Source organism: Cyprinodon tularosa, unplaced genomic scaffold (genome assembly GCF_016077235.1).
Source record: "Cyprinodon tularosa strain WSP-4 unplaced genomic scaffold, ASM1607723v1 ctg404, whole genome shotgun sequence".
In the NCBI taxonomy this organism is placed as follows: Eukaryota; Metazoa; Chordata; class Actinopteri; order Cyprinodontiformes; family Cyprinodontidae; genus Cyprinodon; species Cyprinodon tularosa.
The window spans coordinates 1,370,107-1,384,105 of NW_024039124.1; positions in this window are offsets into that span (position 1 = coordinate 1,370,107).

Consider the following 13,999-nt stretch of genomic DNA (forward strand, 5'->3'; position numbering starts at 1 on the left):
TTAACCTGGCAGTCATGCTTTTGGACTGCATGATGAGGCTGGGTTACCTGGAGGGAATGCATGTAAGTCCAAGACCCAGGATGTTAATGCAATGATGGAACAGTGCTACAAACAGCCCCACCAAACAGCGCTTCTGAAAGGATGCTGCCTTCTTAATTAAGAGAGAAGTTGGAATTGACCACCAGGTGTAGCAAACTTGCTGAAATGCACAGAACATGTTTCTCACAAATACACAGGAAAAGTTTCCAAATGCTTCAATAAAGAAATATATAAGGCAACATTATGTTTTATGCACTAGTTAATAATATTTAAATATGAATGATTTATTGTATTTCAATTAATTAGAATTATGAATCTAAAAAATATTTAAAATTTTTAAATCAAGTGCTGTTCTTTTGACAGCTCCTTGAGCAGCAGACTATTTGGCAGACCCACTGTGTTTAGACTCTCTAGTTATCACATGAGAGCACGATTTACCTGGTTAAGATTTAGATTAATTCTACTTAATAAGTCAAATACCATTGATCTTGCTAGAATTTCTACGCCTTGCTAGAATATTATTACCTTAAGTTAGAAGCAGCATGAAAAATACAAATATTTTGACTTCCAAATAGGAGCTGAAATAAACATTGCTGTAAAATTATAATTTCTAAACATTAAAAACCTGAAGAAAAAGATCATGCAAGTTAGTTGTTGCTTGGCTCTACATTTAATGTTTTTGATTGCCAGGTAGATACGGGATGGTGACCCCGTGGCAGCGGGTGAAAGGCTGTCTGCATGCTGGGTGGCTGCTGATGTTGGGATTCTCCATAGGGGCCTGCTGAGTCCTGTCCTCTGTCTGCTCTGCGCCACATGTTTTGCCTTGGGTCTATGTTTGCCCCACTTTGCTTTGGTTTTTAAATTCAAGTTTATAAAGTCTTTTATGTTGCCTTGTTTGCTTGTACAGCTGGTTTTGATTTTCAAATTGAATTAATTTAAATTTAAATAATACTTAAGCTTTTGAATTATTATTTTTTTTTAGATTTTTTATAAGAATAAAACTTCTCTTGTTTAGGTCCTCCCTCCTTTGTTTTTAACAACCAACCTCTTAAAACGGTTTCTGTGTTTTATTCGGTCACAGTTTCTCTCAGGTGTGTAGTTTCATTGCTTTGGCTTTACTCTCTCTCCTCTCATACTATTTTCTTTGTATAGAACCAGCAGAGCGATGAAGCGCTGACAGAGAAAGCTGTTTATGTGGTCTCTACTGTAGAGCTGGTGACTTTATTGCAGGAGCTACACATTTTTTATGAACTGATTGAAATCACCAAGGAGCAGTTTTTTTTAAATCACTATACATACATATGTGGAAACTTTATATCAGTGTGAATGAATACAACTATTTTCAAACCAACAATTTTATCCTTTTCAATTCAGTTTCAGGTATTTCCTTTGGCTTATTAAACCCTGCACAAGCCACCATATTAAAACAGAAATGTGAAAAAGTGCAATTTTATAATCCAAAATTGATCATAAACCTATGTTGGGATTTTGTGGAGGCTGGAGAAGAGATAAACCAAAAACTAAAGTATTAACATCGAGAAACTAGAGGTTTGGATGCAGTATCCACAGCCTGAGGGCTTCTGCTGCTAAAACGCTATGAAAACAAACTACTCCTACAAGAGAAAGGAGTTTGGAGAGACATCATGCATTTTATTTTACCTTGGCTTCAATTTTACAGAAGGAAAAAGGAATTTCTATGTAATTAAATGGCAAATGTTATATTTGTGCAATAACCTAAATCTAATCTTAAAGGTAGAGTACATATAAACATTTCCATGGGTTTAAAGAGTAAATCTAAAACCTACTATTGTGAAATAAAAATACCCTTTAGACCCATTGCCAAACAAGGAGAATCCTTCAAGCAGAGATTTTTAACTCCTCTCCTAGGGGCAAACTGTGCTGTGCTGCACGCTTTAGATGTTTCTCTGCTTTAACACACCTGATTCAGATAATTGTAGTTCAGCAAAGCCTGTTAATATGCTGTCAATTAAAATCAGGTGTGTGAAATAGGCGTAACCAAATGAAGCTTCATTACACTTTAAGGCAGAGCAGTCTGTTGCTTCGCCCAATGGTTTATTACTCATTCGCTTTATTCGATGCTCTACTGGGGAATCCGCTGCTCCAGTAAATTTATTGCAGCCTAGCCATCAAATAAATCATATTTCAGCGGCACTGTTAGCATTGTTTGCAATGTTTCCATGTTTTTGTCAAAACCATGTCCAGCCACCACAAAGACTATAAAGCTTTATTCAACTCTGCATCTGTTTAAGTTCATGAAATTATTTACACTTAAAATACTCGTGATATTTTGTTGACCATCATCAGCTCCTTTTCCAGTTCAAATGTGAGCAAAATTATATTCCCCTAAAGCCCATATCACACCTTGGTGATTTATCCAGTGTATGCCTGACGTGCCGGAATCTTCTAAAACACTGGCATGTGCTGAACTTTCTATGTTTTTTCAACTTTGGACGTATACATAGCGTTTTCACAATGAGTCCAGAGCGTATGTCCAATGACGGCCTAACTTATACATAACGCCCATGCCCATTAAATGAGGCACCAGTCTGTGTCCTGAGGGGGGCAGCCATGCGCACTGTGGTGTCCGCTCGCCGCCAAAAATAAATAAATAAAAACACACAAAAAAAAAAGAAAAACAGAGTGTTTGCAGTCGCAGCAGATTCAAGGTGCTCAAAACTTATACAAAATCATAACTTATCCAACGTATGCCAGAGTTTTTGCCAGATTTTTTGTACGTCAGGCATACGCTGGCTAATTTTCAAGGTGTGACAGGGGCTTAAGTTTGAAAAAGCAACGTTTCGCAATTACAGTATTTGTATTAAATACCAAATACTATTTAAAATTTCACATGAATACATTTGAAAACAAGCGTATTGCTGTCACTTGAGAATATATGTTTTTGCTAATTATATGGTATAAACCTGATTATTATTTTCTATAAACTTAATAGTATAATGTATAAACATGATAATGATATTATATAAATATTATCTATATTATTTCAGACACGACTCTAGTGGGTGCCTTTATCCTCCAACTACTTCTCGTCATCTTATTCATAATTTTAAAAGACAGTAAGTTTGAGCTGCAGATCACTGGACGCGAAAAAAAGTGTTTCCATTGAAGTTTAGCAAAATATAACAATTTTGATATGACAAAAAAAAAACACCTCATCAAAGTGTAAAAACTTTTTAAAAATGTGGTTTTAAATTTATGGTTAGAATTACAAACCTAGCTATAGTGGGTTGTGCTTTCTTTTATAAAATAAACAGATTTTCCAATAAAGGTTTTTTGTGTTTTTCAGTTTTGGATCAGACACAGAAGACATAGTATTGTGTTTGTCTTAAACAGGGGTATCAAAATGAATGCCTGGAAAGTATTTTCTAGTAATAGTCTAACACATTAACGTGCCATAATAAACATTGCTTGGATACCTTAGATACCTTGGATACATTGTTTGACTTGTGTACCCCCATGGCCATGACCTCATCATACTATCAGTGGTATGGTCAAACATGTTATTTTCTGAAAATAGAAAGTGCAACTGATTATAAAATGAAACATATTTATTTATCCTTAACTTGAACATTTATTGCTCAGACATTTAATTATTTTCAATTAGAATGAAAAATAACAAATATGTTGCCTGGAAAGCAAATAAGTACTGAAATAAATACAAAATCAAATGAAGTTACAAATCCAATACTGGAGCTCTTTACAAAATAATATTCAGATTCACTTTTTTATTTTTACTTTGTTTTCATGGACATGGAGTTGAATTCATCTTTTTCCCTGAACTGTGAACTGCTGAGCTTTGTGAACACAAAAACTAGTCGGCTTACAATCCTATGCTCTGAGTGGAGGAACGTTTAAATATGACATTCCTCTTTCAGGGAGGATCACACTTTTCAGCAGTCTGGTTCTTACTGCCTCTGTGTTATGATGCCAATGACACAGGTAAAGACTTATCAATTAGGGGGGTTGGCCACACCCAGGCCCCTAGACACTTAAAGTTCAAACCTGCCAACAGGGATGGAGGGTCCCTCTCCTGATGAACTTATCCTAACATGGACATTAAACCGTCTTGATGTGTTGGAGAGGATCGATGCTCCGTGAGAGAGATTATTTTCCAAGATCAGTCACAGGGCACCTCTTGACCAGATTCCCACACATAGGTCCACTCATGCAGTTTCACAGGTGCTGCAGTTTGAATCACCTTTGCCTTGTAGTAAGAAGTTTATGGGTTCGATTCCCAGCCGAAAAGTTTGCATAAGTTCCCTCAGGGTACTCTAGCTTGCTCCCACAAACATAACTGTTGGATGAGGACTGTTGGCATCTCTAGGTGTGAGTGGTTGTGTGTCTCTGTGTTGCCCTACAATAGACTGGTGACCTGTCCCTGGTGAGCGGCCCCCTCTCAAACATTGACTGTTGGAGGCACTGGCCCAGAAACCCTGACAGAAAAAGCGGCAGAAGATGGATTGATGGAGGTTCCTTTACAGCTTTAATGTAGATCCTTAAACCAAATTTAACTGTATTAAATATTGTGATTTCAGCTCATATGCAGAATAAAGAGCTTAAACATCCATTGGACGTGCAGGATGATTAAGCTCTGGTATAGATAACTTTCAACTGCCAGGTATTGAAAGGTAAGATATCTTTTCTTTTTCCTGAAACATTCTGCTGAATAAGATTTCAGATGGAAGATAATTTTAATTTAAGGATATATAATGCAAAAATCGAACCACAAGAAAAGCAAAAAAGTGACAGACTATGCAGTAAAAATACAAACATTTATTAATAGAATATTGTGAACTAAAGCATGAAAGCCAATCTTCAATTTATATCCCACACTAAAGCATTTGTGATTTAAAAAGCTCTTTAAAACATAAAATATAAAACAAAAACTGAGTAACAAAGACATAGTTTATGCAAGTCATTGTAGAATATTGCAAACTTTGTTTGCCCATTTAGCATCTATTTAGCAAAAAAAGTCTGTCAACAGGCAATCTGTTTGAAATCTTTCACTGCAAACATTTGGTCCAAATTTGGAATCCTAACTGGCTTAATCGGGTAGAAACCAGGGCATCTGCAGAATTAAATTTCCATTAAAAGGTTAGTACGGACAAAAGGGTCATTATATGAGAAGCACCTTTCATTTTTTGTCACAACCTGCAGCTTGTTAAATATAAACAGAATTAAACTGAAATACATTGATTTTATTAACATAGTAGTAATTAAAATCATAAACACATTTTTTTTTTATCAGCCTTTAATTTGAATCCATTTATCAGGCTTTTTTTTGTTTGTTTGTTTTTTAATCCCCTGTTCTGTTAAGCCTTATAGCAACAGAATTGGAATCTGAGTGCCGTTGCTCTGCTCAACACTTTACATTTATTAGTGATCCCTGAAGTATAAATATATCATTAAATGCATAAATGATAATGTCCCCTGAATTACATAAATTAACCATGGCATAAAAGATTTATCTATTCGTCTAATAGATGATTTAACCATAGAAAATCCCATTGAATTGTAAAATGCATATTTAAATACTTACATGTCCCATTAAATAATGAAAAAAAAAATCTAAAATTATGATAAAATAATAAATTGTAATAAAAATACATGTATTTAAAATGAAACTTACTTTAAGTTATACATTTTAATAGATATAGCGTGATGTAATTCTTTTGCATTGCTATCTTTGGGATCATATGCTGAAATGTTTGGGAACAACTGTTCTATAAGATTTCCTAAGGTTGCTGGTGAAGTCATCCAGGTCATAGTTATTCCAAAAAAAGTTTTAATAAAAACTTATCGCTGGACTTTGTTTGAAGATGTTTCACTTCTTCACTTTCTTTTTCAATTCAAAATATCTGGATTAGGATTGAGTTTCAAGCTTTATAGAGTAGCCCAACAAAGCCTTGTTATGGCTTAGAAAATGCAAATTCATCTGGGAGAACAGGTCCACCCCTTAGTAATGGGGAGTTGTTGAGGCCTTGTTGGCCTTCAAAACCTGATACTGGCCTATGCCTCTGAAAAGGAGTCATTATAGGGTCTTTGTTGGCCATGCAAGATGTTCTGATTCTGTTCTGCATTGTAGGTTTTTGAGAGCTGAAACCTGAGTCGAACTCCTCTGTTTAAGTTTTTTTTTTCTCTTAACACAAATGGCTTCTTTCACAATATAAAGATCAAAGTGTTCCATACGCATACATAGTTTAATGAGATGATTATTTTGAGCTGACTGAGGCCCAGAGCATCATAGATTTTCTACTATACCTGCAAGTGTTTAGGCAAAAACGGATTTATTGCTTGAGCAGTGGAAGACATTAGTTTATTTTTTATGTGTACCTGCAAGTCTTTAACTGTTTTCATGCGTGTGTTTTTTTTTTTTTCTGGTCCTTTCATGTTTTTCACTAATAGAGTTCACATTCTTTCAGAAATTCCAACAGTAATTTAAATACACCCACAATATTGGATTTAATAATTTTTTTCCTCCAGTTAATGTTACGTTTAGTGATATTGTGTTATCTAACAAAAAAAGGGATCTGATACATTATAAAATGCTTGCCTAGCCTGACCAGGGTTTGGTTTACTTACAAGCAGGAATTACATTTTAATTTCTTTATGTTAATAAATTCCATTTCAGACAATTGCAAGCTGAATGTTTTCATTTCCAATTCTAACTATTCTTTGTCTCTGTTAAAGAAGTAATATTTGGACTTTTGAGCTAGATAAAAGGGATGTTCTTAGACGTTTAACCGACTTTTTCTAAGAACTATAGCTTGTTTTGCCATAAAACTCCTTTGCCATCAAACTTATATTGTCATGATCCTTGTGTTTACATGTGAGTTTGAGTGGGAGCTTTATTCATCTAAGGATCTCTGTTGGAGGGAGTGGCCAGGGTAGGCTGGTCTCACATGTTGGCATTTCCATCTCCTGGTGATTTAGGGAGCTGTTGAAAGACATTTCTGTACCTGCTGCTCAGGTTTCTTAAAAATCCAATGTGAAGCCATGGTGAATCTTGGTGAAATCCTGTGTATGTACTTACCTATATCCAAGCTGATCCCTTATATCTTCTATGCTTTAAAGGTTTATGCATCTTATGCATCTTCTTCAATCTTGCTGTAATCAAACCTTTTCAGTGTTTTCCACTCCAACGCCGAGGTTTCCAGCAGCCCCTTGCTAAACACTGTTCAGAGATCTACTGGGTTACTTGACACTGGATTCCACTCAAAAACTCAAACTGTTGCAGAAGCAGGCTCCGAATGTGTTTACTTCTGTTGTCTTCAGTCTCCTCTAATTATGTCACTTTCTCTCCTTTTAACTTTTTACCCCACCTCTCTTCTTCTCTTCTTTTTTCCTCCTCCATTTCAATTTCCAAGTCTGTTTGCATTAAAAAAAAAAAAATCAAAATTGCAAATCATTATCTAATAAAGTTTTTTTTATTCACATCTGGCATAGTAGCTGAAGCTGTAATGCTCCACTTGGGAAATTAAAACCTTTAGTGCTACAATACTTAACAGGAAACTTTTCATCATTTCCAGGATCTTCCAAAACCTCCAAAATGATTCCTTTATTGATATACAGTGAGCCATTCGCCTTCTGAATCCATCATTAATCAATCATCACTATGATCTAATTTCCATTTTCTTCCACCAGATGCAACTGATGCCTTTAAGCCGGAGCTTCTCTCCTTTTCCTTTTTCTTTCTGCTATCAAACCTTTCTACTTGTAGAGATTTAAGTCCTGTGTCTAATTCTGTATGTAGATTTGGAAGCATCCTAGAATTAGACACTATGACCTGCATAGTCTTTCTTTTACATGTAAAGAATCGGCTGTAACCACACATGAACATACAATTGCTTTTATCTTTATTTTGTTCGTCTACATTTCGTCTATGTTTGTGCACACATACTTTAGTGTGATTCAAATGTGGCTCCTGACATTTTCTAAACCTATACTGCAAAAACTGATTTAAAAATAATTACAGATTTCTTTTTTTATTAAGTGTATTGTTCTTAATTTGAGTTGTGTTTGTGTTTTTAGATAAATACTGTATCTAAAATGATGCTGCAAAATGATTTTTTTTTTTGTTCAGGCTTTTATTGTTTTTTATAGCTTTAAAACAGCCAAGAAGTATAAGTATTCCTCTGCAGTCCTTTACATACATATCCTGCTAGAAAACTGAAGAAAAAAACCCCCAGAGATGTGACTAATTTACTGGCTTTCACTCTGTTATTCAAACTGTTATTTTTTGATGGACACATAGGTATTCAAGATGAAGCGTTTAAATTTTTAATTTCATACCATGTAACCAGGTTGTAAACTGGCAATGTTTAACCATCTCTACATCCATTTATTTGGCCTCAGGTTAGGATAAAACAGCAACTCTTCAGACCAGAGACGACAGAATAAAACCACTAAGTGTTAAAGTGCATCAAAATTCCCTTCAGCTGAATGTGCTCCTGAGTTTTCTAAGCATTAAAAAGCAAAACATGAATTCCTAAAATTTTCAATCAGATCTATATTTGTCAGCTGAATATAAAAACATAAAAACTGACAGATATTTTTCTAACATTACCTAAAATATGTCTAAAATGTGCCATATCAGTCAACACATCCAGATTGATACCTTTTCTGCGAATGCAAGTGACATCTTGTCGTGTCTGTCATCAGTCTTTGTTGGAGGTGATGTGTGCTGGATCCTAGAATAGAAATGCAATGTTGAGAAGTAATTTAAAACAGAGCATGAATTCATTTACACTCATATTATATCATATATCTTTATTTTTTTCTGGACATGTCAGCAACTTTTAGGTTAGCGGGATAACGAAGAAGACAGAAGGATCTAAGTATGAATGTCAGGAGATACAATATGTCATCAATCATATAACAAATATATAAATTTTTGTGAAGTCTTTGCCTAATTTTTGACTAATGTTTAGTTTTCATCCAAATCTATCAGCAGAATTCATGCTCTTTATTTTTCATAGTTGTTTCACTGCCAGTTTCTCAATTTTTGTTACATTATTGCGATTTTTTCTGTGGTGATGAGGTTGGAACACCTCAAGAAGTAAACTTGCAGAAAACACTTTCATGCTGCACAAACCCTACTCTGAATTCAGCAGCAGACACGATATTTCTCCCCTGACACCCTCAAGTAGATCCAACCTACGGCAGGAACTGTTAGACTATAAAATACTTTTTTTTCCTCCTGGACAGGACTTCCTATGACATAAAGAAACTGTCTCGAAACGGAGGGCTTACAGCTATATATGAAAACCAGCCGAGGTGTTTTTTCTTTTTATAACAGAATTAAAACATTATAGATGCAACATTAAGGAAAAGCTATAAAACATAATTTATTTTACAAAGCCGCTTGCCTGTAGAAGAATATTATTGCGTTGGATATCGAAAAAACCACCCCAAGTGTCTTTGTGGTCTAGCAACCTGACACAATTTATACAATTAGAGAAAATAATATATATTCTCAGGGGTCCAGGGACAAATTCTTCTCTGTCTGGGATCCGATGTTGACACATCTAGGTAAACTTAAAACTGTGCCCAATTAGGGATCTTTTAGCAGTCATCTTGCATTTGCATTTGTGATCATTATTTAATCCACGTGACTCATGCCGTCGCTTCGTGCACAGCTTCACAGTATTTCTTTTTATTGTTCGTATTTGTTTTTGTATTACCTTCAGTAATATACTCTTGCTGGATTGGTGTCCAACATGTTCTTAGGATGGGGGGTTAAAATATAAATATTTTAACATGACAAGTATTGTGTCTCTTTTACCTGAAACAATGCATTGTATTACTGATGCTTAATACCAAGAAAAAAGAAAAAAACGAATAAACATTTTAAAGAGATAAAAAAAGAAACCCTGTTTTATGTATGATTATATATTTATTATAGAGAGATAAAAGCAGAATAAAAAGTTATCTTTAAAAGTCCACCACATCACACCTTTAGCAGCAGTAATTCTTAGTAGTCTTCATCTGGCTGTCTTCATTACTCAGTCACATTCTTCTTTAAAGACTTTGACCCACTCTTTTTTATAAATGTGCATTATTTCAGTTAGTAATGCCAATATGTGTGTCTGCAAGCTCTTTAAAATTGTCTTTATAGCAAATGGCACCAAGCTGAAAGGACAACCGAGTCATACGAGGGGATAGAAGTACGGCCCTTTAAACAGAAAGAGTACGAGTCTATTTCAACTTCATGAACAATAAACATATTTTTACTGCTTTCCTGTTATTGTCGATTTTTAAACATCTCTATAAATATAAGGTTGTTTTCTTTGAGGTAACTGGTGAGTTTTGCAGTTTTTAGAGATGGTGCCTGTGGGCTCCCTGTGAAGCAGACCCTGGATGATAGCTATTAATTCAGTTTGAGGGCTGGACTTTAACAAGATTTTTGCAGCAACTTTACCAATTTGTTTTTCAGTAATTCTTTTGTGAATTTATTGCTCATTTGGGGGTTTTTAATGATCTACTTTGGACCAAACTTCAGCTGTTGGGCAAATGATCTCCATAAAGGTGTGAACGGGGAGCAGGCCTTCTAAATTTGGTGTAATTACTCCCACTCATACTGGTCCCCAAAGTTCAATATGGCCCCTTATTTCAAGAAAAGATCTCAAAACAAAGGTGTTGCTGAAAGGCTGAAAGAAAATGGGGAATATCTCAAAAGTGTGCTGCAACATAGCAGCCAGGACCAAACAGCAGGTTAAAAGGACAGGTTCCACTCAGGCCTCACAATGATCCTCCAAAAGACTTTGGAGCACATGCTAAGCATCATATCCAGAGGTACTCTTTTAAGGTATTAGTGCTACCAGCATTGCTGCACCACATCAAATTGGTCTACAAGATGGTCCCAGAAGAAAGCCTCTTCTAAAGTTTATGCACAAGTGAGCCAGACAAAGGTCAGGCACTACTGGAATCAAACCCTATAGCCTGATGAGACTGAGATACATGTATTTATTTTAGATGTTGTCATGTGTGTTTGGTGGTAATTAGGACAGTGTCGCAAAGACATGTGTATCCTCACTACAGTCATTTAAGGTGAGTGTCATGGTTTGGTCTGTGTGATTGCTTCCACTCCTACGGTATCACAGTCCATTGCTGAAACCATGAATGCTAACATGTGCTGTGATATACCAAACCACTGCATGATCCCCTCACTTCAGAAACTGGACCGCAGGCAGTATTGCAAGATGAAAACAACCCAAAACACACATCCAAGATTGACACTGCTTTGCTAAAGAAACAGAGGGTAACGGTACAAAATTGGGAAAGCGTTTCTCCAGACCTAAACCCTATTTAGCCTCTGTGGGGAATCCTCAGGCATAGGTAGAGGAGTACAAGGTGTCTAACACCCAACACGTCCATTATGTTGTCAGGAAGAAGTGGAAAAATATTCAAAAAGAACCACATGAGGCTCTAGTGTACCCCATGCCCAAGATACTTTAGGCTATATCTAAATCTAATTTGGAAAGATTCCCTAAGGGTTGTATTCACTTTTGCTGTCATTAGTTCAGACATGAATGACAGTGTGTTAAAAAAAAATTTTGGGGACCTAAAATATTAAATTTTATATAAATTGCACATTGATTACTTTGCATTATCTCAAAGGGTCAAATATTCTGTGTTTTCCCATAAAAAAGAAATTTTAAAGTACCACCATGTTCCCTTAAGGAGCTGTCATGACATAAAAGCTCTGAACTGAATCCTCCTAGAAAATGGCAAAGAAAATGTCAGCATAGGCAGACATTTTCACATCTACAGAAAAAAAAAAACATGTTATCAAGCACCCACTGGAGAAGCAAAGAAATTGCTTTCACTTTAAAGGTTTAGTTAATCATATGTCTTTTTTTTTTTGTAAAGGAAAGGTTTAAAACAGCACAACTGCAATTTAAACCTTGAATCAGAATACAGGGCTTTCTTGCATGACCTAAATAATGTTTTAAAACATTGCTTTTCTAGTGATTTTATGAATATTTTAAAGAAAGCCATGTTGTAAATAAAGCAGTAAGGCAGCTTTGCCTGGCAAATATAAATGTCATTAAGCAAAACTATGACAGCACATAACATCTGCCAGAAAAGGGACATCATTTTTTAAAGTGAACTTTCTACACCAGAGATGTGAACACCTTCAGATCTGTTCCACAAACTACATGTAACCACAACAATATCCACAAGAACGTAAAGAAAAAAAGTCAGTTACCACATATACTCCTATGACTCAGATTCTATCCCATTTGCTCTCAATTAACTTTTCAAGAAAGTTATATCATTAGAGTCTTCTAATAATAAGATCTGCAGAAGAAAACACAATGCAATCACATTCATAAGGTAACAAAAGCCAGAGGAAAGACTAAGAGCAGGCTTGTTTAGAGGAAAGAGCCACTCTGGTCATAGTGTTCAGTTTCCATGGTTCAGTCCTACATAGTTGAATATAAGACAGGACATCTTTATTTTACAGCAAATATCAAATAGCAAAGAGACAGACACAAGTCTATGCAGACAAAACTACAATGTTTTGTTTTTGCATGTTTAATTCCCCCCTAACTGTTTAAAATTAATTTAAGACTGTAGTGAATAGACAACTGTGAATCTGCTGCATGAAAAACATTTATATGTTTTGGTAGATTTTCAATCAATTGCTTAATCTTCCTAAAAATGTTCCAGATATGACACAGATTTTGTTTTATTGCTGTAACCTTTAGAAAATGCAAGTACTCTTAAATTTTCCACTCTGACCAATCTAAATTTGTTTGTTTTTCTTAGACAGTAAATCATACTTTAAGGATAGATATAATTAACAGCTTTAGATTCTAGCATCAAGTAATAAAAAAAATTGACTATGATGCTGAAAAATAATGAGAAGCCAGCTGCCATTTAAAGGAAAATCTAAATGATTTCCTTTCTGTAAAGACTTGCATGAATCAAAGCTTTACTGTCAAACACCACCCGACCTGAACAGACAGTGGTTAGGACTCTGTACAAGTTTTTGTTTACTTTGCAGAATTGTAACCAAAGAAATTGTATCTCAGGAAATACATAATGTGCAGATGAAGATAGATGTGGCTAAGAAGACGTGTGTTGGTTACGCATCATGCAACAAGCAAAATCTTTCTAGCTTAAGCTGCAAACAAATGCAGGAGAAACATCATCTGTTAAGTTTATGAGGCAAAGTTTTATGTTTAAATGTTTCAGCAGAGCCTCCTGCAAAAGTCTAATGCTTTTCAAAACTTCGGTGGTTAGCTCACTGGAATACAATCAAATTTTACTAATTATACTAATTATGCAAAAAATATGCCATGAATAAAGGACTTTCAATAAAAAATAGACTGATTTATGGACCCTCTAACTTAAATTCAAGTTTTCTGATGTATTTTCTTTTAACTGAGCTATAAGCCAGGGATTATTTTTTGTTTTTTCAGGATAGCATGAATCTTTTGTCAGCTGTAACCTAAATGGGTTTGGTTCTCATTATGTGTTGTTCGTAAATAAAAATTAGTAGAAAAATGGGGAGAAATCTTAAGCCCCTGTCACACCTTGGTGATTTAGCCAGCGTATGGCTGACGTCCCAGAATCTATACGTTGAACTTTGTATGTATTTTTACAATTTTGGGCATATACATAGAGTACTTATAACAAGTGCAGAGGGTATGTCCAACAGCAGCCTAACTTATGCATAACGCCCATAAAATGTATTAAAATGTAACAAGCCAGCAAAATAATAATAAGACAAAAAAAAAATAAGGAAGACAAGAATAAAAAAAAAAAGAGGGTTTTCAGTTGCAGCAGCGTCAGGTATGCTGGGAAGTTTGTGGGTTGTGACAGAAGGGAGGATCCATCACACACACTTTCTCTCTCATCCTATGATGGGGATGAAGTCTGGAGGAGTACCAACAGTTTCCTGCTATGAACC